Raw genomic sequence first — 22,000 nt, 5'->3', positions numbered from 1 at the left:
AAATTTAAAAATTAAAAATTCTTCACACCAGAAATGTTAGGAGATGGTATTGAAGAAATAATTGCACTTAATTACAGCTACCGATCAGTATGCATTCAGTCCGTTTTAAACAGAAGCAATAAGCGCTTGTTTTGCAGCAAGCAGTTGTCATTAATTACTTCAAAAACTTGCTGAGCTGGTGTAACAAATAAGACGTTGTCAGTTTGCGTTCGTGTAGTTCTTGCCCAATTTGACAGTTTGCTTTCGCATAGTTTTTGCCCAACTGCAGATACTGACAGTTTGCTTTTAGGGTAGTTTTTGCCCAACTCATGCCATGCAAAAAGCAAAGTAGCTTCTTTACCTCTGTTGAGGAAGTTTTTTCGTATCAGGTGGAAGAAAATCGATCCAAACGGCGTTGATATTCTATCCGAGAATAATAGGCGCACCGTGTTAGCTGTTGGCACAGGTAAGAATCTGGAACGTGGCAGGTACAGAGTCCGCACACTGTAGCCTTTAAGCTACAGCGATGCCGATGTGCTTTCCACAGGCAGACAACAAACAGGCAGATATGACTGGATGCAAGGTGATGAAGGGGTCTTTTCAGAACAATGCTGCTAGCGGGTCAAAACGATACTCAGGATCAGAGTAGATCAAGCTAGCTAAGTAGCGCTATCAAGCCAGCGAGTGGCCGAGCATCAGGACCAAAAACAAAAATCTGTATTTAACGGGGATGTAGCTATATTAGCCATTTGGCTGTAGCATTGGAGGTCTAGCAGGCAAAGATTAAGTTAAACGAGTTAGCTAAGTTAGTTGACAACTGTTAGCTTGCTATTCCAACCATTAGTATGCAGTACGTTCTATTTCACAGCTTGAAATGAAACGATCCAGTTGTATCCATAGTTTAATGTAATATTGTCTCACTGATGTCCTTACTTACGCGGAACACTATGTCTAAACTTAAACATCTATTAAATGAGGATGAATTAGCTAGCCAGCTACCACGGCTAAGCTGTCAACCCAGTAACACATGACTATAAGGGTGCAACTGTTAAATACGTCCGACTAAAATATAAGGGCTTGGATACATGAGTTCTCATTGTCTCTCTTGTCACGGTAGTGGTCGTTCTTTTTTAAATTCCTTTGTTTTTTTTTTTGTTTTTTTTTTTTATTAAGAGAACTCGTTGACAAATTGTCAGTCATATTTTATTTTATAATTAAATTTATGTCCAACTGTACAGTGCTGAAGTCTAATGCATTTTGTATTTGAACTGTGTCTAGTGAAATTATGTGGATCTACATGTTCCATACATCTCTACATTTTCAAATGCTTGCACCCTGACAGATATGATACGTCATCGCCTTCAAGGGTCCAATTGAAAAGTTCCCGGCGCACGGTCTCTAGAACTCTACAGTGGGCTGTACATCACTGCAGTCCAGCTGGCTGTTGCACACTCTCCAGTTCCCAAACAACACAGCGATTTAAAATCTAAATCTTTCCAGACAGCCGTCCGTCATCTGAGCTTGTTCCGTTGTCGGGTGGCAGTGATCGTTGCGAATGAGAGCATGTGGGTTGCTGTGCTAGGCCCATAAATGTAAACCATTACTGAAAATGGCAAAGACATTTTTTTTTTACATAAAATAATATTATCGAAACACATATTTTGTTAGTATTCATTACAGTTGCCTTTTTTCTTTTTGTTTCATGTGTATTGTGTACATTGGCAAACACCTTTTAAAATAACCAGGGCACTCGTTCAGATCTGAGTAAAACAATTATGTAAGATCCAAGATACGCCCACCAGTTCACATCTGGCAACATTCTGTGATTCTCACGATGTGTTTTTGTAAGGCGGTATTAATAATAAACCTATCCTTTCGCTACAAATGGATATCAAGGGGACACCAAGGGTCTCTCCGATGAAAATGTAAACAGGGTTTAGGGCTGTGCGTGCAATGGCAACCCCCTCCAAAAAAAAAAAAAAAAACATAGTGGAGCCATTCATTCATGTTTGAAGGAACCAATAATGTCCTCAGAGGGTGTTGGGGAGACATGCAAATCTGAGACTGAACAGGAATTTCTTCCGTGTCCAGCAGCAACCATTTTAAAAGAATTACCAGGAGAAATCTTTGGGCCGTTGTTTTGATAGAGGACTGCAATTTGTTTATGGTAAACTGCACTGCATCCCATTTTGTCAAGTAAAAAGCTTCACAACGTGTGTGTGTGTGTGTGAGTGCATGTGTTTATATTTTGGCTTTACAAAGGTTTGAGTTCTGCAGTTGCGCGGCACGATGAAAATGCACCATAATGCCCGGCATTTTGATCTGATATTTAATTTTCTTTTGATTTAGGGCTGCTTTGCTTGCTGTTAAGATCAGGCTACAGATGATTTCTCAAACATGTTCAACGTTCAAGGTCCAAGTCAAACAAAAGAGGACCATGTTTTATTACTGCAATATATTGTTAAGCTAACGCGCAGGTGTGATGTTTGGAAGCGGGCCAACAAAAATACGGCAGGCACAGAAAATGAAAGGAATGCTCAAAAGTTCAGAGGTCAAACTTTTAACCTCTTACAGCACCCCTTGTTTATGCAGAAAAGAAAGGATTTTAATCTCCACAGAAAGTGCCTTTTTGTTTCAGCGTTCCCATTGCATGGCTCTACAAATCTAGTTGAAAAACCCGAGTTGAAAAAGGAGGTCTTTGGATGGGGGGGGCGGGGGGCGGTGGGGGTAATAGAAAAATAAACATTATGGACAATCAGTACTTAGAGCAGTAGTTATTAAAACCTGCGCTAGTTTCAAAGACTGACAAGAGGAATTATCAGGCTTTATGGGTATGGTTTAGTTAAACACTGACTCAAGTCATGGGGCCAATGCACTGCCTGTAGGTGCTGTGACGAGTGGGATTCTTATGTAAGGCCTGAAGCAGTTTGCTCTGAGCGAGGGCATTAACCCCGTCGTAATGTGGTTCATTATCTCTGCTGAAACTAGGCACAGCGCAGGCTCCCGTGCATGTAAGAATGCGCCACAATGCGCCAAGATGAAGAGGCGCAAGCCAACAGAGAGTGCAACTGCCTTCCTCAGTTTGCCTTAGTTTCAGGCGTGGTGACGTGCAACGAGAAGGCTCGACCGTCCCAGTGGATCGGTTCCCCGATGTTTGCCGTCAAGAGTTCAATCAACTCTGGCAGCTTTTCCTGCTGCCGTTGCTGAGTTTCATCTCCGTTGCAGCTGTCCAACTGAATTAAGTGACAGAACGCAGAGTATTTTTTTTCGGTGGCAGAACACAAACAGCTCATCACTAAATCAAAACAGATGGGCTGATGCAGGGAGCTTGTCAAACATTTTCCGATGGTACAAAATATGAATTTGATTGCTTTCAGAAAAACGTATTTTTTCCACCATTATTACGAACACGCAGTGTTTTTATATGAGTGTAATAGTTTCATTGAAAGCTCCCATGGACGCCACAGAGAGTTTTCAAATTTTACCAGTATCTATGGAGTTAAAGCATTTTAAATAATGAAATAACATCTGACATTTGCCATGCATTTATACCGGTGGCTGTTTACTGGTGAAATTTAGACAAAGTCCCTGTCCCGCAGGCAGCAGTGTAGTATAACGGCTAAGGAGTTGGTCTTGTAACCTAAAGGTAACAGTATAACTGCAATCAATCAATCAATCAATCAATCAATTTTATTTGTATAGCGCTTTTAGCAATGGAGCTTTGTCACAAAGCAGCTTTACAGAGATCCGGCCCCCAAAGAGTAATCCTAGGGCAACAGTGGCAAGAAAAAACTTCCTGACTGATAGCAGGAAGAAACCTTGAGCAGAACCGGACTCAGAGGGGGAACCCGTCTGCCGCGGGCAAACTGCATTGTACACTCCAGTATATATCCAGCTGTATAATTGGATACGATGTAAGTCGCTCTGGATAAGAGCGTCTGCTAAATGGCTGTAATGTCCCTTTGCCGGAAGGTAGACCGGATGAGCCGGGAACAGAGAACGCCAGTCACCCTGCGAGGTGTGTCTGACTGTAGGTACCCCGCAAAGTCCTTTTCCTCTTCTGCTTTGTGCTGCCGAACGCATTTTCTCGTCTGTCAGGCTGAACGACGGCCCGCTCCGCTCCGCTTTTCCGGCGTCCGAAATCCAAAATGTCACGGCGACCGGCATGGCGGACGGGCGTTCCCGTGGCGCGGAAACCGCGGCGGCGCGTTCCCCGCCCGCCTCCGGCTGCTTCCTCTGCGCAGAGCGAGTTTGAATCTGAGGCGTGTGCTTAAAAAAAAAAAAAGAAAAAAAAAAACGGTTTCTGCCAGCTGCTGAAACAGTCGACTCCCTAAAGAAAGGTTTTTTTATTTTTTATTTTTTTAAACCTTTTCTGATCCAGGGACCCTCGCCCAGGCTGAAAGGCATCCGGAGGACCCCTATCCTAAGCTAAAACAAGGTTTTTTCTAAATGGTGGTGCGGGGGTGGGGGGGGGGGGGTGAGATTGTGATAACGGTAGACTGGGGGAGGGAGGGCTGTGATCGTGAAATGGGGGGAGGAAGTGCTCACACAGACCGGGGGCGGGGGGGGGTACTCCCGCCCTAAAGTAACCCAAAACCCTCAAAACCTCTTTCGGGGACACATATCCCTTTTTATCACTTCATTTTCAGTTCTTTTTTTTTTTTTCTTCTTCTGGAAAATGACTGATGGCCCACTCCTGCAGTTCCTCCCCCAAGGTTCCCTCCGAAGGGAAGATGGCCAGACAGAGCTTCCTTCTTCGGCTGCAGAACCGGTCCGCTCCCAGATTCGGTTTCTCACCATCCCTGGCCAATGCACAGTTTTCTTGTGGAATCCCAGCAAAGTTCTCACTAATATTCACTGACTCGTTGGTTAATTAAACGACCGATCGACTGATTGACTTGATGTATTGATTCACTGATCAATTCATTGACTGCTTTATTGATTCCTCGATCCCAGGTCTTTGGTTTTGAGTGTGCCTATATTCTTTTTTTATATTTCCAGTGTCTTTGAAATTGTAAATCAAATTTTGTATGGAGTTGAAAATATGCCGTAAAATGCCCTGAATTTAGATTCTAACCCAGGAATAGGTTCGGGGGGGGGGGGGGGTTGGGGGGGGGGGGGGGGGGTAACGTCAGTGTACTGTATGTCGGTTTTGTTTCCGCCAATCACCCTGGTTTTATTAGCCGTATATGGACATGCAATTCACAAAGAATAAACCCCTGTGATATGTTTCACAGGTCATGTACCGTAGGGCCATCGATCATGCCCGCAGCTATCAGTACAGCAAATTAAGCTAAAATGTCAGATCATGTTTGCGATTGGGCTAATTAAATGAGAACAATAGTTGGCATGAAGTGCAGAATCACAACAAACACCTTTCCCTGTCACCCCTGCTCTGACCATAAAAGGTAATGTCGTCGTGTCTTTTTTTATTTCCACATCATATGTATGACAGACAGAACAGTGGGCCTGATGAGGTACATGCTGGCGATTTTAAGGAACTGCTTTAAAGAGAATTTTCTGAATCTGCTTTCTACTCTTTTTTTTTTTTTTTTGGCCCTGACAGTAAAGGCCCCTGGATAAAAAAAAGAGAACTCACTGTGAACCAGCTTATAAAACCCTCAGCATAAACATGTTCCTTACATTACTTACATTATTTCCACTACATCAAACTGCTACAATCTGTTTTCTATCAAACTTTATATCTTTACTGATGGAAACGTGGTTTCTTTTTTTTTTCTTCTTCCCCATGGCTTTTTCTTCAGTCACTGAACACAATACTCAGAAGATCAGAGGGAATTAAAGTTTTCCAACGTCTACAATTTATGGATTTTTTTCTCTCCGGTACGGTATCTGTTTCCGACTGTGTGCCGAGTCCAGTGGATGATGCCTCTCTCTCTGCTAAATATGCAGTGTAATGTTTTAGTAAATACGGTGTGGCCAAGAACTATTGTATGTCCTCCCAGATGACCTGGTTTTTATTGTTAACATAACTCGGCTAATAGCTGGCACCGCCTTGCTTTAGTCGAGCCAGATATCAGATCGACTTGTGTCAACCCCCCACCTCCTGGATGCAACTCCTGGTTTCTATTTGTTAGGCAACATTTGTCTCATATAAAAAATATGAGCCCGTGAAGTTGTGCAGAGGCCCAGAGATCTCCCAAGGCAAGGAGAGGCCACGCCCTTGTCTGAAAGGAAGTTTCCTCAAGTTTGGCTTACAAATTATTCAAAGGGATAATTGGTTATAAAATTTGAAAAGTGGCAAAGGGCAATCTGCATGCTTCATGCAATATCAATCATTCTTTTCTTTTTTTTTGTTTTTGCTTGAACAAGTTACGACGTCAACTGTGCCTTGTTAACCTCTTCTTCGAAGGCTTAACTCCACTGGCCAGCTGTTTTCCCTTTCTTTTTTTTATGGGGGGAAGGGAGAGAGAGATCACCCCAGCTTGGTTTGCCTTTATTAATGTGTATTAAATGAATTAATTAATTGACTGCAGTAACTCTGTGTTGTTCAGAGTGATTGGCAGCCCAAGATTTACCTCACGGGCCAGCAGGGCAAATTTAAAGTTCAGTATGCTTTTAATAAGTCGCTTACTCCCTTTTCATAAAGTCACGTGATCTGAAACAACCTCAACCTTCTCCTGTGATTTCACCTAGGGTTCTTCTTCTTCTTCTTCTTCCACTTCTTCTTCTTCTGTTCGCACTCATTATTTGATGCTGTTGGTCTCACGCACCTACAGTTCATAGTGCAACCTGGGGAACTGTGTTGTGATGCAGGATGATGGAGAAGATGGCCGCCTTTGCCAACAGGTGCAAGAGCCTCTCCTCGAGGGTCCAATCTGCACGCATCTGACCCCCCCCCCCCCCCCCCCCCCCCCCCTAAAGAACAGCATGGGGAAGATGTCGTTCCCGTCCTGGTGTTTGCCGGATGAAAAATGGATGCGTGTGCTCTGTCTGCGTGTAGCGCTCCAAAAACCATGGAAACCATCCCAAGGAAGACCATCCATCCAAAGATTACTTGAAAACCTGGAAAGGACACGTCCGACGTTACAGCGCCCCGTATCCGAAGTGAGTCAGGCCACGGTCAAATCCTCCCGCGGTGCGGGTGCGGGAGACGGAGGCGGAGACGGAGACGCCTTTCAAACACAGCCTGTGCTCCGAAAACTGTGGACGGGATCCAGGAAAGGACCATTTATTCGAGAGAGAGAGGTAGAGAGAGAGAGAGAGAGAGGTAGAGACAGAGAGAGAGAGAGGGAGCGAGAGAGGGAGAGAGAGGGAGAGAGAGACAGAGAGAGAGAGAGAGGTAGAGAGAGGTAGAGACAGAGAGAGAGAGAGAGGTAGAGGCAGAGAGAGAGAGAGAGACCTACAGAGGATTTTGGCAAGAAAATCTGCATAGAAAATCAGAGCGGGGGAAACACATTTCAAACACATGACCCTGTTCTGAGGCAGAAGGGTTATGCCGAAACAGAGATAATGCCCCCTCACCACCTCACCTCTCCCACAAGCCAACTTGACCACACTTGAATTGGGGGGTGAGCATGAGGGCTGTGTCTGTTCCATGCAAACTTCTGGCCTTAATTACTTAATTAGGCCCAACGTTTACGTCATCTGACAGCCTAGCTGTATTTCTTGAGAAGTGCATGAAAACTGTTCTTGTGTCCCTACTTGCAATGTTTTACTGTGATCTGATCTATGAGAGTGAACCGGTGTTGGTGTATACAGCCAATTACCACATTTAGCCATGGCAATTGGTGGAAAGAAAAATCTGTGTATGTACCGGTCCTCCAGGACAGGGATTGGCCGCCTCTGAATTAAATAAAGCATTAGACACCACAAATAAAGCATTAGACACCACTAGTCAATCTTCACACCAGCCCGAAGAAACAAATGAGTGGCAGGGTAGTACCGTGGTCAAGGAACTGTGCTTGCAACTGAAAGGTTGTGGGTTCGATGATATTGCATGTGTAGTATGTGCTTCTGACGAGCACCTGCTATATGAGCTGTAGATAAAGAAGGCCATGTCTGCTTCTGGACTCCAGGCCAACTTCTGTTCTTTTATTGTTTAATTCACCCAATTTTTTTTAAAATTGATATTTCAGCCAGTTTGATAAGTTGATGAGTGACAGCTGAAGACAGTACCTGTCTCTCCCAACACGAAACAACTGACCTAATCTGAGCTAATTGTGATCAGGTGGTTAGCTCATATGGCCAGTGTAACTGGTGGCTATGAGAACCTGCATACACACTGGCCCCGGTGGGGGGGGATGGAACTGGCCACCCCTGTGCTAAGTGCTGAACCGTGCCTGACGGACAGCGGCGAGCCGGCGGTGTCCAAAGAAGGCATGGGGGAGCGGAACGCACGTCGCCATGACAGCGGCAGCAGCCGGAGGGGAGGCCAGCAACCGCAGCCATGGAAACCGCATCGATGAATGCAAGCGAGACGCTGACGTCGCCAAGCGAACGCAAAGCTGGTAATCACACGAGCGTGCTGCGAGCGCATGGTGTTTTCAGATCAGATTAAGTGTAAGATGTGGAGCAGGCTGCTCGTTTTGTGCGGTAGGTAAATCTGAATGTCCAAAGGAACCCTCGCCTTGATGTTTTGCGAGCTTGATCTAGTGTTATCATCTACGGGAAACGAAGGAGGGAAAACGTTGAAAAGAAATTCCGGAGGCTTTAGTTGGTACCATATGTTGCGTTCGCTTGTAATTTTGTTGTCACAACAACCTGAAAAATATTCCATCCTTGTAACCTGCCTCTCGTGGGCTGCTGTGGTACAAACAGGTACGCAAGGAATCGTCACCCCCGGCAACGGCGGAATGAGTCGGCCACACAAAGTCAAAAGCATTTTTAACTGTTCTGTGTGAGGGGAAAAATGTGAACACCCAGAGCACCTGTGAAAACACATTTGATCATAATGGCAAGCACAATGTTTTTAGCACAATCCGCAACCCCCTTTTCGAATGACAAAAAAATGTTTATAACGATAAGTATTTCCTGAATTTACTTTGATGGATGACAGAGTAAGTATCTTTCACTCATTAAAGAGCACACTGATATAATTTAATAAATGAATTTAATACCCAGATGTTCCACGCTGTTTTTGGGAAAGGAATTGCATTAATCACATTCCTCTTCAACCAATTCTTTTTTTCCTTCTTGTAAAGGGAGGATGGAAAATTGGTATGACAAGACGCCAAAGATTTATTAGTTTCGCATGTAAAAGATCGCAGTGTGGGAGCCCATATCACACGTGTGGCTCTGATTTGCTCCTTGTAATCAAGACGGCTGACTTGTTTATTCATTTGCGAACAGGAACACTTCAGACCTGAGATTCAGCTCCCAGTTCTTAGGGAATCAGACAGTCAGGAATTTGCAGGGAACACTATGTGAAAATTGAGAAACAGAGCAGGGGTGGGTGAGGAAGGAGGAGGGGGGGACGGGGGTGTGGGTGGGGGGGGGGGTAAATTTCACAAGTAGAACATCTTCATCTCTTGCGTTCATGAGAACTGACAGAGTTTATAGATGCAGTCGGGCTCGTAAAACGCCGATTTTTCTGCTGTCTGGACACGAAATCGTCAGGGTTAGGGATGTTTCAACGCCCTTACGCGGACCGCAGCCAACGGTGGAAAGGAAAGAGTCACGGCACAGGAACCGCGAAACCGTACAGCCGTTCGTTCCCTTGATTTTAGCCCCTCCCCCATCTCTTCTTATTACCCACAATTCTATGAGATAAATCAGCTGCACTTTGTATTCAGTGGGACTGTGTAAAACCTTTACAAACACGGAATTACTCGTCTATAGGGCGATCATAAATGAACTCCAGTGATTTATGAGTGCTTGAAATACAGTGATGTGTTACTTCATATAAATATTTTTAATAATTTGCGGGAAAATGTATGGAATATTGAAACATTTGCTTATAGTTAGCCTATAATCTGGTAACGACACGTTTATTATGGTGAGGTGTGCAGTATGCTTTAGAAAGGCACGGAACATGACTCGTTAATCTTGATCTTTTGCTCCAGACGGAGATGTTCTCGTCTGAGGGAAAACTGTGAAAACCGAACATGAACCCTGGCTCCCTGGCTTGAGGAAGGCCATTGGTTCCAGGGGACTCAGTCCAGGTCCTTAGCAAAATGGAGTAAGAAAAAGTGTCCCCTTAAAGAAAATAACATGGTTAATGAATTGAATATTTTAGACTTTAGGTTTAAAATGAAATTGTTGGTCTTACTACTATTCATGATATGATATGATAAGGGGGCGACATAGCTCAGGAGGTAAGACCGATTGTCTGGCAGTCAGAGGGTTGCCAGTTCAAACCCCGCCCTGGGTGTGTTGAAGTGTCCTTGAGCAAGACACCTAACCCCTAACTGCTCTGGCGAATGAGAGGCATCAATTGTAAAGCGCTTTGGATAAAAGCGCTATATAAATGCAGTCCATTTACCATATGATGACATCATCACATAAACATTCGCTCGTGTGTTACTGTACAGTCAGTAGTGCACAACGGAGTTGGGAAAATATTTCCGATGTGAAAGATTGAGGTGCAGATCTTGAGAAACAAGGGTGGCCACTTCAGTGGAGTCTAAGCTTAATTATTTTAGGATACCCCTGACGTTGGTCACTTTGCAAGCCTGTCTGTGGCCAGCTCATCCCTCCTCTAACAGGTCAGGAAGCACCAATTTAGTCCAGTTTTCTCTCTCATCCCCACTTTCTCTATCACTCCTATCTTTCTGTTTCTCTGTCTTTTTGTCTCTGTCTCACTCTGTCTCTCCCTCACCCTGTGTCTGTCTCGCTTTCTCTCTTTTTAGATCACTCTCTTTCTGTCACTCGCTCTCTCTCTCTGTCTCTCTCAGTCTTGGTCTGTGTCTGTCTCGCTTTCTCAATCTTTCTGTCTGTCGCACGTGCTCTTTCTGTTTCTCTCTCTCTCTCTCCCTGCCTCGCACTTTGTCTGTCTCGCTTTCTCTCTCTTTCTCAATCATTCTTTCTCTCTGTCGCACTTGCTCCCTCTTTCTCTCTCTCTCTATCCCTGCCTCTCTCTCTCTCTCTCTCTCTCTGTCTTTCCCTGCCTCGCTCTGAGGGTCCGTCTCTCTCTCTCTCCTTTCCTCCGTCTCCCAGTCGCCGCGCCCACGAACGTTTTCGTGGCTGCAGACAATGGGGTCAAAAGGTCAAATCGCTTAGCCCCCGAGAGCCCTCGGCCTAAGTGGTAAGAGAGTTCCTGTTTTATCTGTCATATCCTGTTACACAGTCTGGCTGCGCGGAGAGAGTTCTGCGAAAATTCACCTCGTCCTCTTCCCCTGAACCCAGACCTTCTGAAAAAGAAAAACCCACAAGTGATTTCAAGTGCATTTTTCAAACACTGCAGTGATGTCATGCAATTTTTTATTTTATTTTTGTATATTTTAGTCATCGTTTCAGGTTTTTTAAATACACACTCAAAGTGTTAGCACTAGTGTGGTTGAAGTTCCCATGCAGCTCTATGCACATTAAATGTCGCATATTCAATTGTTTTTACAGTTCAAGGTTTTTCTGATTCATGTACAATGAGATGATCTGTGTTAAATCAGCTCTGATAGAAGACATTTACACTGGACTCATATAAAAAGAGAGATAACACATCTGAATATGTGTATGTGTGTGTGGGCCTATATCTATATGTGTGTGTGTGCATGTATGTTTATATGGCTGTGTGTGCGTGCGTGAGTGTGTGTGTGCGTGTGTGGATGGGTGTGTGTGTGTGTGGGCCTATATCTATATGTGTGTGTGTGCATGTATGTTTATATGGCTGTGTGTGCGTGCGTGAGTGTGTGTGTGCGTGTGTGGATGGGTGTGTGTGTGTGTCGGCCTATATCTATATGCGTGTGCGTGTGTGTGTGCTTGTGTGTGTGCGTGCTTGCTTGTGTGGATGGGTGTGTGCGTTGGCTATATCTGTGTGTGTGTGTGGGGGAGGCTTATATCTATATGTGTGTGTGTGTGTATGTTTGTGGGTGTGCGTGTGAGACTGGTATTTATTTGAATAGTTGGGATGTGTCAGACAGTTAGGATGTCAGTCTGGTTCGCACACTCGGTTCATGCAGAGAGAGAGATGGAGGGACAGAGAGAGAGAGAGAGAGAGAGACACAGTGACACACAGACAGAGAGAGAGAGAGAGAGAGGGAGAGAGGCAGTGAGAGAGGGAGAGAGAGAGGGAGAGAGGCAGTGAGAGAGGGAGAGAGAGACAGGGAGAGAGAGCGCAGGCCCAGCTGCACAGACGAGACGTAACCTAGCGGCTTCGCTGTAATTAGCGCCGCCAGGCCGCCGTCCTACCGGGCGGACGCTCGGCGTGATTCACCCCCGCGCCGCCGGAGACAGCGAGTGAGGTCATCCCCCCGCGGAACATTCCGGCAGACGCATCGCGTGGCCTGCGCGCCGCTAGCGTATCTGCAGACGCTCTCAGACCGACTTCAAGGAGAACAAAACTTCAAGGGCCAGTCACGCAAAAGAGAGACGGAGAGAGAGAGAGAGAGAGAGAGAGAGAGAGAGGGAGAGAGAGAGAGAGGGAGAGGGAGAGAGAGGGAGAGAGAGAGGGAGAAAGAGGGAGAGAGAGAGGGGGAGAGAGAGAGAGAGTGAGAGTAATCTGTTCTATAAAACGGGACCTGTCACGTCTCGTGTTATGTCACGCCGCTTCTTTTGCGCGTGAGGAAACCGCTCGTGAGTCATCCTCCGTCCTCTCGCTGGACGGATCTCGAAACCGACGGCGTGCAGACGTTTTCGGTCACGGTCCTGACACAAACGGGGGAGGGGGGGGGGGGGAATGAAAGCCTTGTAACAACTTAAGAATGGAGAAGAATTAATGACCTAATCCTGCACTGAAGAAGAAAAAAAAAAAAACAAGGAAATGGGCGTCTGTTGAAAAGTGGCGATCCACTTTTGGCTAATATTTATTCGACGCAATCTGTTAAGCTGCAAACCTGCGAACGACGCAATTAATAGCAGGGACATTAAAAGCAGTTTTAATCACGCGGAACCTCTGCCCACAATTCAGCTGAGTGACTCCAATGAATTTTTGTTTTTTTTTGGCAGGACTGCAACAGCAGGGCCAGCCCTACAAACACGAATGTCTGTGACTGACTGAGTGACTGAGTGACGAAGTCACACCATTGGTCGGCCAAGTTATGAAGTTACACCATTGGTCGGCCGGTCCAGCCATATACTAGGTTTTGACCTGGTCTAGTTAAGTAAAGAAAAAAGCACGGGAGAGAAAAGTTACTAAATCTCTCTGAAGTAGTTCTGCACAAATTTTGTAATGTAAATTGCTTTGCCATCAGTACTGCTTTCAGTGTGTAGGCTACATATAATTGATACATATAATTAAATACTTCACGTTCCTTTACCTCGGTGTTGGTTGCACGCTTAGTCATTTTTGTCAGCGTACACAGTACCACAGACAGAATGGAGGTTGTGTACAAGCATGGCTCATACAGAGTCACGGGTGGCCCGAAAAAATCTTACCGCTGGCTGATCAGCGTTTTAGCCAGGGATCTCAAGCTCAAATCCTTTAGGGCCGATGTGTTCCTGCACTTAAGCACTTAGTTTAAGTCACTGATTGGCTAACGAGTCTGCGCATCTTGTTCTCCCAAGGCCATGATTGGCTGCTGATTGAAAGGAAGTCATGAAAACCCAGCAGAGACTGCAGCCCTCTGGGACTGGAGTTTGAGACCCCCTGGTTTTAGCGTTTGCCCCCCCCCATGTCAAAACCGCGAGTTCCGCCGGCAGCCCCCAGTCTGTGGAGCGGCCCAAAGCCGGTCCTTTCAGCGAGAGTCCGGGTCAGCGTCCCGCCCGGGCTCTGAGCTGCTCTCGCTTCACTATGCCTTTATGAGTCCTTATTATTAACGATTAAACGCCCGAGCGAATCGCTATTGGGCGAACACTTCGTCCGTCGCCCTGTTAACACTCCGATAACGCGCTCCAGATTACGCGCCATTTGGAATTTTGCGAAAATGCGAACCACATCTCCGAGCCCCCACGCACGCGCGCACGCACACACACGCGCACACACACACACGCGCACGCACACGCCCACGCCCACACACACACACACACACATGCCCACACGCGCACGCACGCACACGCACACGCCCTCGCCCACACGCACGCGCGCACACACGCACGCGCACGCGGACGCGCACGCACACACACACACACACGCCCTCAACACTTTTATACGAGTGCTTTTACGCGCACTCACCTTTAACCGATTACCTCCAGGTGCGCACAGGTCAGCAAGCGTGTAACGTGCACAGGTAGGCAATGAAGCGATCGCCTTTTCACTGCGCGTTTTACGGCGGCTTGAGGCGTTCGACGCGTCGCCCCCCCCGTCCGCGGCCCGACCGGTACAGACGGCCCGCCGCTCGGGCGTGAGATTTATGCCATTTCGGGGCAAACGGTTTGTTTTACTTCTCAGGCCGGGCCTGGTCTGGATCTCGTTAATATCGCGACAGCGCTCCCACTATGAGGTGCGTTAATGGCTGATAAATCCGGCTGGGTGGCAGGCTGCCCGCTCACACGTGCCTGGGATTGGGGGTGAGGAGGAAGGCCGGAATGCTAAATGGGGGGACCAGAGGGCTGGGGGGGCGAGGGGGAGGGGGGGGGGGGTGTGTGCTGCATACTGAGGATGAATGCAGACTGCCAAATTTTTATTTTATTTTATTTCACCAGGCAAGTCATGAAGAACAAATTCTTATTTTCAATGGCAGCCTGGCAAAGGGGGGGGGGGGGGGGGGGGGGGGGGGTGCTGCATACTGAGGATGAATGCGGACTGCTGAATGGGGGGGGCGAGAGGACGGGGGGGTGCGAGAGGGCTGGGGGGGTGAGAGGGCTGGGGGGGTGAGAGGGCTGGGGGGGGGCGAGGGGGGGTGAGGGGGTGCATACTGGGGGGCAGCTGAGCCTCTCTGTTCTCCGTCAGGACCCGTGAGGCTCCGTGGAGCCCGTCTCGTTCACCCGTGCCGCCTTCTAGTGCGTTTTGGGGAAGGCGTGTTTACCATGTGAGGTGAGAGTCTACGGACACTCAGCGATCTCAAGGACCACTGCGCACTGCTGTACTCTCTCAATTCAATTCAATTCAATTCAATTCAATTCAATAAGCTTTATTGGCATGGTAAGGGTACACTTACATTGCCAAAGCATACACTCACGTGACAAACATAACAAACAGGCAATAACAATTAACTACAATAAACAGAATAAATATAAAATCCAGACCACAGAAATAAAATTCTACATCTAGAAGATAACGTATACAAAATAAAGACAAAAGTCTCTCTCTCTGTCTCTCTCTCTCCCTCCCTCTCTCTCTCTCCCTCTGTCTCTCTATCTCTCTGTCTCTCTCTTTCTCTCTCTCTCTCTCTCTCTCTCTCTGGCACGCAACACACACACACACACATATACAGTATATACACACACACAGCTTTGGCTACTGATGAATTGAAATGATTGACTTGGACTATGATTGGACTAAACTGTGCACAGGTGACACATTTTATTTTATGTGTTTCATGGTTTAGTCTCGTAATGTCATAATAACGGCTTTATGTGCAGGTTACTGTAATCTTTTCTTTACCGCTCTATTATTCTGCCTCTTTTTGAAAAGCAGCCAATGCAAAGTAAATAATGTAATTATATGTAATCAGCCAGTGCAACTGACTGCACCTTTTCCCCTGTTTGTTGTACACTGTTGAGGAGTTATTACAACTGTATTTTTTTTTCTCCTTTCCTTCTCTGCCATTAAATGACTAATCACCTTTGGTCCTTAGGTATTTACTAAAAGTGTGGGCATCCACTACCCACAACCCCCCCCCCCCCCCCCCCCCCAGACCTCCCCACCCGGCCCCAACCCCCCGTCCCGTGAGATTCACACAGTATGGGTCATCTCCGGACAGCAAGGTCCTTCCCGAGTCTCAGGGATGGTCTGTTTCACCCTGGTCTCGCCATGTTTCTCTGTGTACTGGGAGAAAAAAAAGTGCTGGAAGAAAATAAAGCAAACAAGGATTTTAATAAGGGGGGGGGGGGGGGGGCAGGTCCATTCCCAGGGGACCGATGTCTCTGCGGCAACCTGTGCTTAATATAACTGAGGCGTGCTTACAGCTTGGGGGGGGGGGGGGGGGGGGGCTCTAAGGATGACATCACCCGCACAGTTGACTTCCAACACTGCCACGGTGTCGAACTGACCGGATACATCCAAACTCTACTTAATCTTCAAGGGCATCTTAGGCCAGTTTCCCTCTCTCCTTGCATCACCGCCCCTCTACGCCCCCCCCCCCCACACACACACACACTCGCACACACACACACACACACACACACGCGCACACACCTTCACGGCTACAGGGAGGGCTTGAAGCCGGCGGAGGCGTTCCTGTTACGGTAACAGCCGCACGCCCCTGTTTTTTGTTTTCGAGTCTACGCCAAGTCCTGACTTTTTTCTAATTTTTTTTTTGCCTCGAGCCATGGTTACCGCGGTGACGAGTGAGGAGTGGTCTAATTACCGGCGAGAGGCTCGGAGGCTAATTGCTTCTCACACAGGTGTCTGTCTGACCCCCTGATGAGGTTTCCATGGAGATGCTGTGGTTGTTGGAGTGGGTGAGGGGTGGGGGGGGGGGTGGAGTCAGGTTAGGGTAAGGTGGGACAGATGAGGAAATCCCTCATATGTATTCCAGACATTCATATATGTAACTTAGCATAATGTAAAACTAAAAAATGTACCTTTCTGCAGTCTCTTTCCTCTTTCTATTCTGGCTAATTTGCGCCCCCCCCCCCCCCCCCCCCCCCCCCTTTACATGTTCTGAATGCTCTGGACCTTTTTAACACACCTCAGCAGAACTCCAGTGTGGGCCCCCCCAGGCCGGGCTCTGACATTTGGGCTCAGTGCTCTAAAGCAGAGAAGTGGAGGAAAGTGGACTCCTCTAAAAGGGAGGGAGAGAGAGAGGGGGTGGGGGGAGTCAGGGAGAGAGAGGGGGGGAAGACAGGAGAGAGAGAGAGAGAGAGAAAGAAGGAAGACAGGGAGAGGGGGGAGAGAGAAAGAGAGGGTGAGAGAGAGAGATAGGGGAAAGAGAGAAAGTCCCTGCTTTTTGCACTTCCCCCATATGCCCCTGATGGCTGACACTGAATTTAAGAAGCAGGATTGCACTTTGGGGTGCAAACTCTGATCCGCTTTCCCGAAAGCGGGGTGGGGAGTGGGGGTGGGGGGGGGGGGGGCGGGGGGGGGGGGGGGGGATGTAGTGGTAGCTTTCATTTAAAAATGAAGCAAACCAGATCGGGGCCCAAAGCTGATTGTAATCGCATTTGGGAAAAGGAAGGGGGCCCTTGGACGGGACAGGTGTAACAAGGCTCACTAATGTAATTTGGGAACTTGCAGCAAATGTCCTCTGCGTGCTCTTGCTTGGGGTCAAGTCTCTTTTCTCAATTCCCACCCCTGCCCCTTCCATTCAAGCACAGAGAATTCGCCCCACCCCGTCCTGACGTTAAATGTGTTGGTTTCTCTTTGACAGCTTCCACACACCCCCCCCCCCCCCCCCCCAAACCCCTCCACCATCCCAACCCCCCCTCCCCAAAAGCAGTTCTTCTTCATCCTCGTTCTCATTTTCTCAAATGGCTGATTTCAGATTTCCTGAATTCCCCTCAAGATTTCAAACACAAAATCTTTTTTTAAGGACCAGCTCTCTCTCTGTCTAAATTGGGCCAGCTCTCTCTCTCTCTGTCTAAACTGGGCCAGCTCTATCTCTCTCTCGAAACAGGGAGGAAATCTATCAGAACCTGTGAGCCCTCAGACCACCCTGCATTAAAAAAAAAAAATGAAAAAGCCTGGAAGATAAATTTATCTTTGTGTGTGTGTGTTTTCCCCTCTTCTTGAAATGTTTATGAGGCGGATTTGTGGAACCTCTATCGCCTCCCACGGCGAGATGTTTTTTTGGAAAAGGAATACAGGGGAATTATCCCAAGGGTTCATCATCACACACTTCACGCCTGGTACCCAGAACGCTCCCTGTGCTAAATTCACAATTTCAACATCTCTTTCAAACGCTTTCATCGCCATATTGAAGTCATTTAAGGCAGGTAGCATGGAGTCATCAGCCTTTCCCCCAAAAATACTGCTTTATACATTTTTTTTTTTTTTTTGGTGGGGGGTGGGGCTGATGTCAGCATCAACTATGACTGGAATGGCTGAACAATGCCCTGAAACATATGAAAGGAAGTAGCCTGCAATTGTGCGTGCCAGAATAATTAGAGGGTTCCTATTGCACAATGAAAACAGTCAGAAATGTTTTTAAAAAATTCCAGTTGACAGACTGCAGATTACATACGGTTTTCTGCCATGTGCAGTCAGAACATCTGTGCTACAGCGGCTATACAAGGGGATGAGAAGCAACCTGTCGCCAGGTAGATGAGGGCACGCCCCTGTCGAATTCATCCGGGACGTCCTGCCAACGGAGGCGTGGTTGAGAACAACGAGGGGAGGGGAGGTGAATTAACCCTTTAAGATCACAACTATGTGATTAGAATGTTCTTAACTGAACGCTGTAATGCGGATGTAACAGTCACTGCTAGTAACCGAAGGCAATGGAGTTCTAGAACACTTGGAATTGGAATTTCGAAGGAAAAAAAAAAAGAAACATTCCAAAAACCTACTCTTCAAAGGGTTAAAAACAAGCATTCAGCTTTGCAGCCCAAACACATGTATAAAAAGGCATATTTAACAACGATTGGTCAAAGAAAAATGTTTGTGGTTATGCAACTGGTAGGATGAGGTGAAATTATCCTTAAACAAAAAAAAAGAAAGATTTAATAAATAAGTGGCAGTAAAACCGCATGTCTGCATCAGTTGATTTATGCTTTGTTTTAGCTTAGACGTATATTCATTTTTAATTTGGACAAAATGGATTCCATAGCTTATATAAACTCATTTGGTCCGACTCCTCTCAACCTAAATATCGTCTGGAAAAGTGATGAAATTCCCAGCCTAAACTTTGGAGGTAGTTTTTGCAGGAGATCCAATTTTTCGTGGAAAAAAAAAGAGTGAACACATATTTCTTCTGTTATCACCATGAATCATTTTAATTACATTTCATGATTTAATGTATCAGTGTCTACAGATTCACTTTTCATGTAATAATACCGTCGCCACTGTTTTCTGAATTAAGATGAAGTTGCACGGCAACTTGGGTTTCAGCTCTGTATTATCGTATGTCAGAATGTGTTGACACGTCTGACACGGGAGAAGATGAACGTGAGGATTATTATTTACAGTAGCTACCGGGAAAAAAAAGAGAAAGTTTTTAATGAGAGCCCTGAAGATTTAAAACTGATTTATTTTTCTTTTTCTTTTTTTTTTAATCGCACAGAACTTCTTATGTATCCAATGTCTTTTCCATACCCACGGCACAATAGACAACTGTCTGGGAAACACAGAGAGGGCTCCCAGAACCACGTCTGACATTTTCAGGGCTGTGAAAGAGTTTGGGAGCCTAGAATTCCACTTCCTACGAACGAGGAGTCAGACAGACAGACAGACAGACAAACAGACAGGGGTGGAATAATACGCGGAGCGCTGTCCTGACATTGCCCTTGAACTGCATGCTGGGAAATAAGCAGAAGTCTGAAGAGCTGCTTTGAAGGTACCGAATCTCTTGGCGGTTAAAGTTCCATCGCTAGATCAGTACGGATCGAACGCATTTTACCCTCAGTGTGGATTTGAACCCTTCGTGATTCATATAACGAAATCTGTTCATTTTATATCCTTGTATGGAATTGAATGAAAGTCTTGTAAGGTTCTAGTATTGTCCCTCTTCACCTCCCGTCCTATAAAGTTCCACATTCAAAAGGAAAAAGGAAAAAGGAACGGAAGACGACTTGTTGATTGGAGGATTCGAAATTGGAGGAGAGGAGAGTAGGGGGTTTCTGTCCTGCGTTCTAAGGGGTGCGTTGGCTGCTAGTGGTCAGGTAGGGATTTTTGGGGAGAGAGGAAGAGGCCCATGTCGGGCTGCAGGGTTCGTTTTCGGGACGCGTTGTGGGGGCAGCTTAACGGACCCCATCAGTCCTGCCTTCGAGTTTCGTTTTATTTTCAGCTGTTTACGCATTACTGGACGAATGTGTTTGTCATTTTCTTGCCAGCACGCACAGCCCTAGCTATGTATCCAGTAGGAATTAAAGTTCCCATCCAGAATCCATCTTCCCATCTGTGCCACGGTATTATTTGATGTGAATGACTAGTACACATTGTACAACTGCTTATAGCTGTTTATTAAACATAAAAAGAGATTTTAAAAAAGATTATCCATTTAAAGAATAATATGTATAACATTTTTCTTAACCATTCCTCCCCCCATATAAATCACCTAATGACTCTGCTGTGGTGACCTGCATGACCCATGACCTCTGACCCCATGACCCTTTCACTCCACCTCAGAAACACCTGCATGTCTTGGGCAGGTGTGCCTCGTGCAGTAACCGCGTCTTCAGTGAAAACCCCGGCCTGTGAGATTTACAGCCTGCCTTCCAGACCCGCGCTGCTGCTCTGCTCTCATCTCCAGAGCCTGCTGGGAGAGAACATGTTCTGTGTGCCGTGCGTCCCTGCGGTGCAGCAGAGAGAAAGAGAGAGACAGCACGCAGAACATACTGTAGAACACAGCACACAGAACATAGAACACAGCACACAGAACATACTGTAGAACACAACACACCGAACATAGAACACAGCACGCAGAACATACTGTAGAACACAGCACACAGAACATAGAACACAGCACACAGAACATAGAACACAGCACGCATAACATACTGTAGAACACAGCACACAGAACATACTGTAGAACACAGCACACAGAACATAGAACACAGCGCACAGAACCTAGAACACAGCACGCAGAACATAGAACACAGAACAGACACATGGTGGACAGAACACAGAATATTATACACATAACAAAGAGAACATGGAACGTGGAACAGAGAACATAGGACAGGACACAGGCCACGAAACACAGCACATAAAACACTGAATATAGAACAAAGAAATATAGCATACACAACATAGAACAGAAAATCTACCACAATGAACAGAGGACATAGTGCAAAGAACAGAGGGGACATGCACACATGCGCACACACACACACGCAAGCGCACACACACACGCACACACACACACTCACAGACATGCACACACATGCACACACACACAGACACACGCACACACACACAAACACTCACACATACGCACACACACACACAGACATGCACACACACACACACACAGACATGCACACACATGCACACACACACACACACACACACAGACACACACTCACAGACATGTACACGTACACATACGCACACACACACACAGACATGCACACACACACACACTCACAGACATGCAGCACACACACGCACGCGCACACACACACACACACACACACACACACACACACACACACACACAGCCCGCCGACGCACCCGAACACTGCGGCTGTGGCAGGCAGATTTACGGACGCAGCGCGTGAAATCCTGATCTCTCGCGTGCAGTTTATCACCCCTGTCAGCTGGTCTGTCTCGCCCCATAACTGAACATGGGAAGAGGTGTTTAGGCTCTGTGGATAATCCGACTGTTGCTTTTTGAAGGCGCTCAGACTATGGTTACCGTGCACTACATGTAACAGAGTCAGTGCTGTCACATTCCTACCCACAAAAGGAGCTCAAATTTGACAATTTAAAGGTAAAGACTTAAGCATTAGCATATATCCAGCTGTATAAATGGATCCAATGTAAAATGTGTGTAAGCTGTGCAAGCTAAATGCCTGTAATGTAATGTAAGGCACTTCACATATCCCCAAGCACTTTACAAGAAAACTAAAATTAAGCATCAGCTTAAAGCCTCAATGAAGAGGAACGAGTGCATGAAAACTCAAAAGTTTACAAAGTGCATCCTAAAATCTATACACTGAAGATTGTGCCGTGCTAGCTGTTAGCATATTGCATGCAGGTCTTACA

The sequence above is a fragment of the Anguilla anguilla genome, chromosome 1 (assembly GCF_013347855.1).
Source record: "Anguilla anguilla isolate fAngAng1 chromosome 1, fAngAng1.pri, whole genome shotgun sequence".
In the NCBI taxonomy this organism is placed as follows: domain Eukaryota; kingdom Metazoa; phylum Chordata; class Actinopteri; order Anguilliformes; family Anguillidae; genus Anguilla; species Anguilla anguilla.
Note: the sequence above shows the minus strand (reverse complement) of the source record.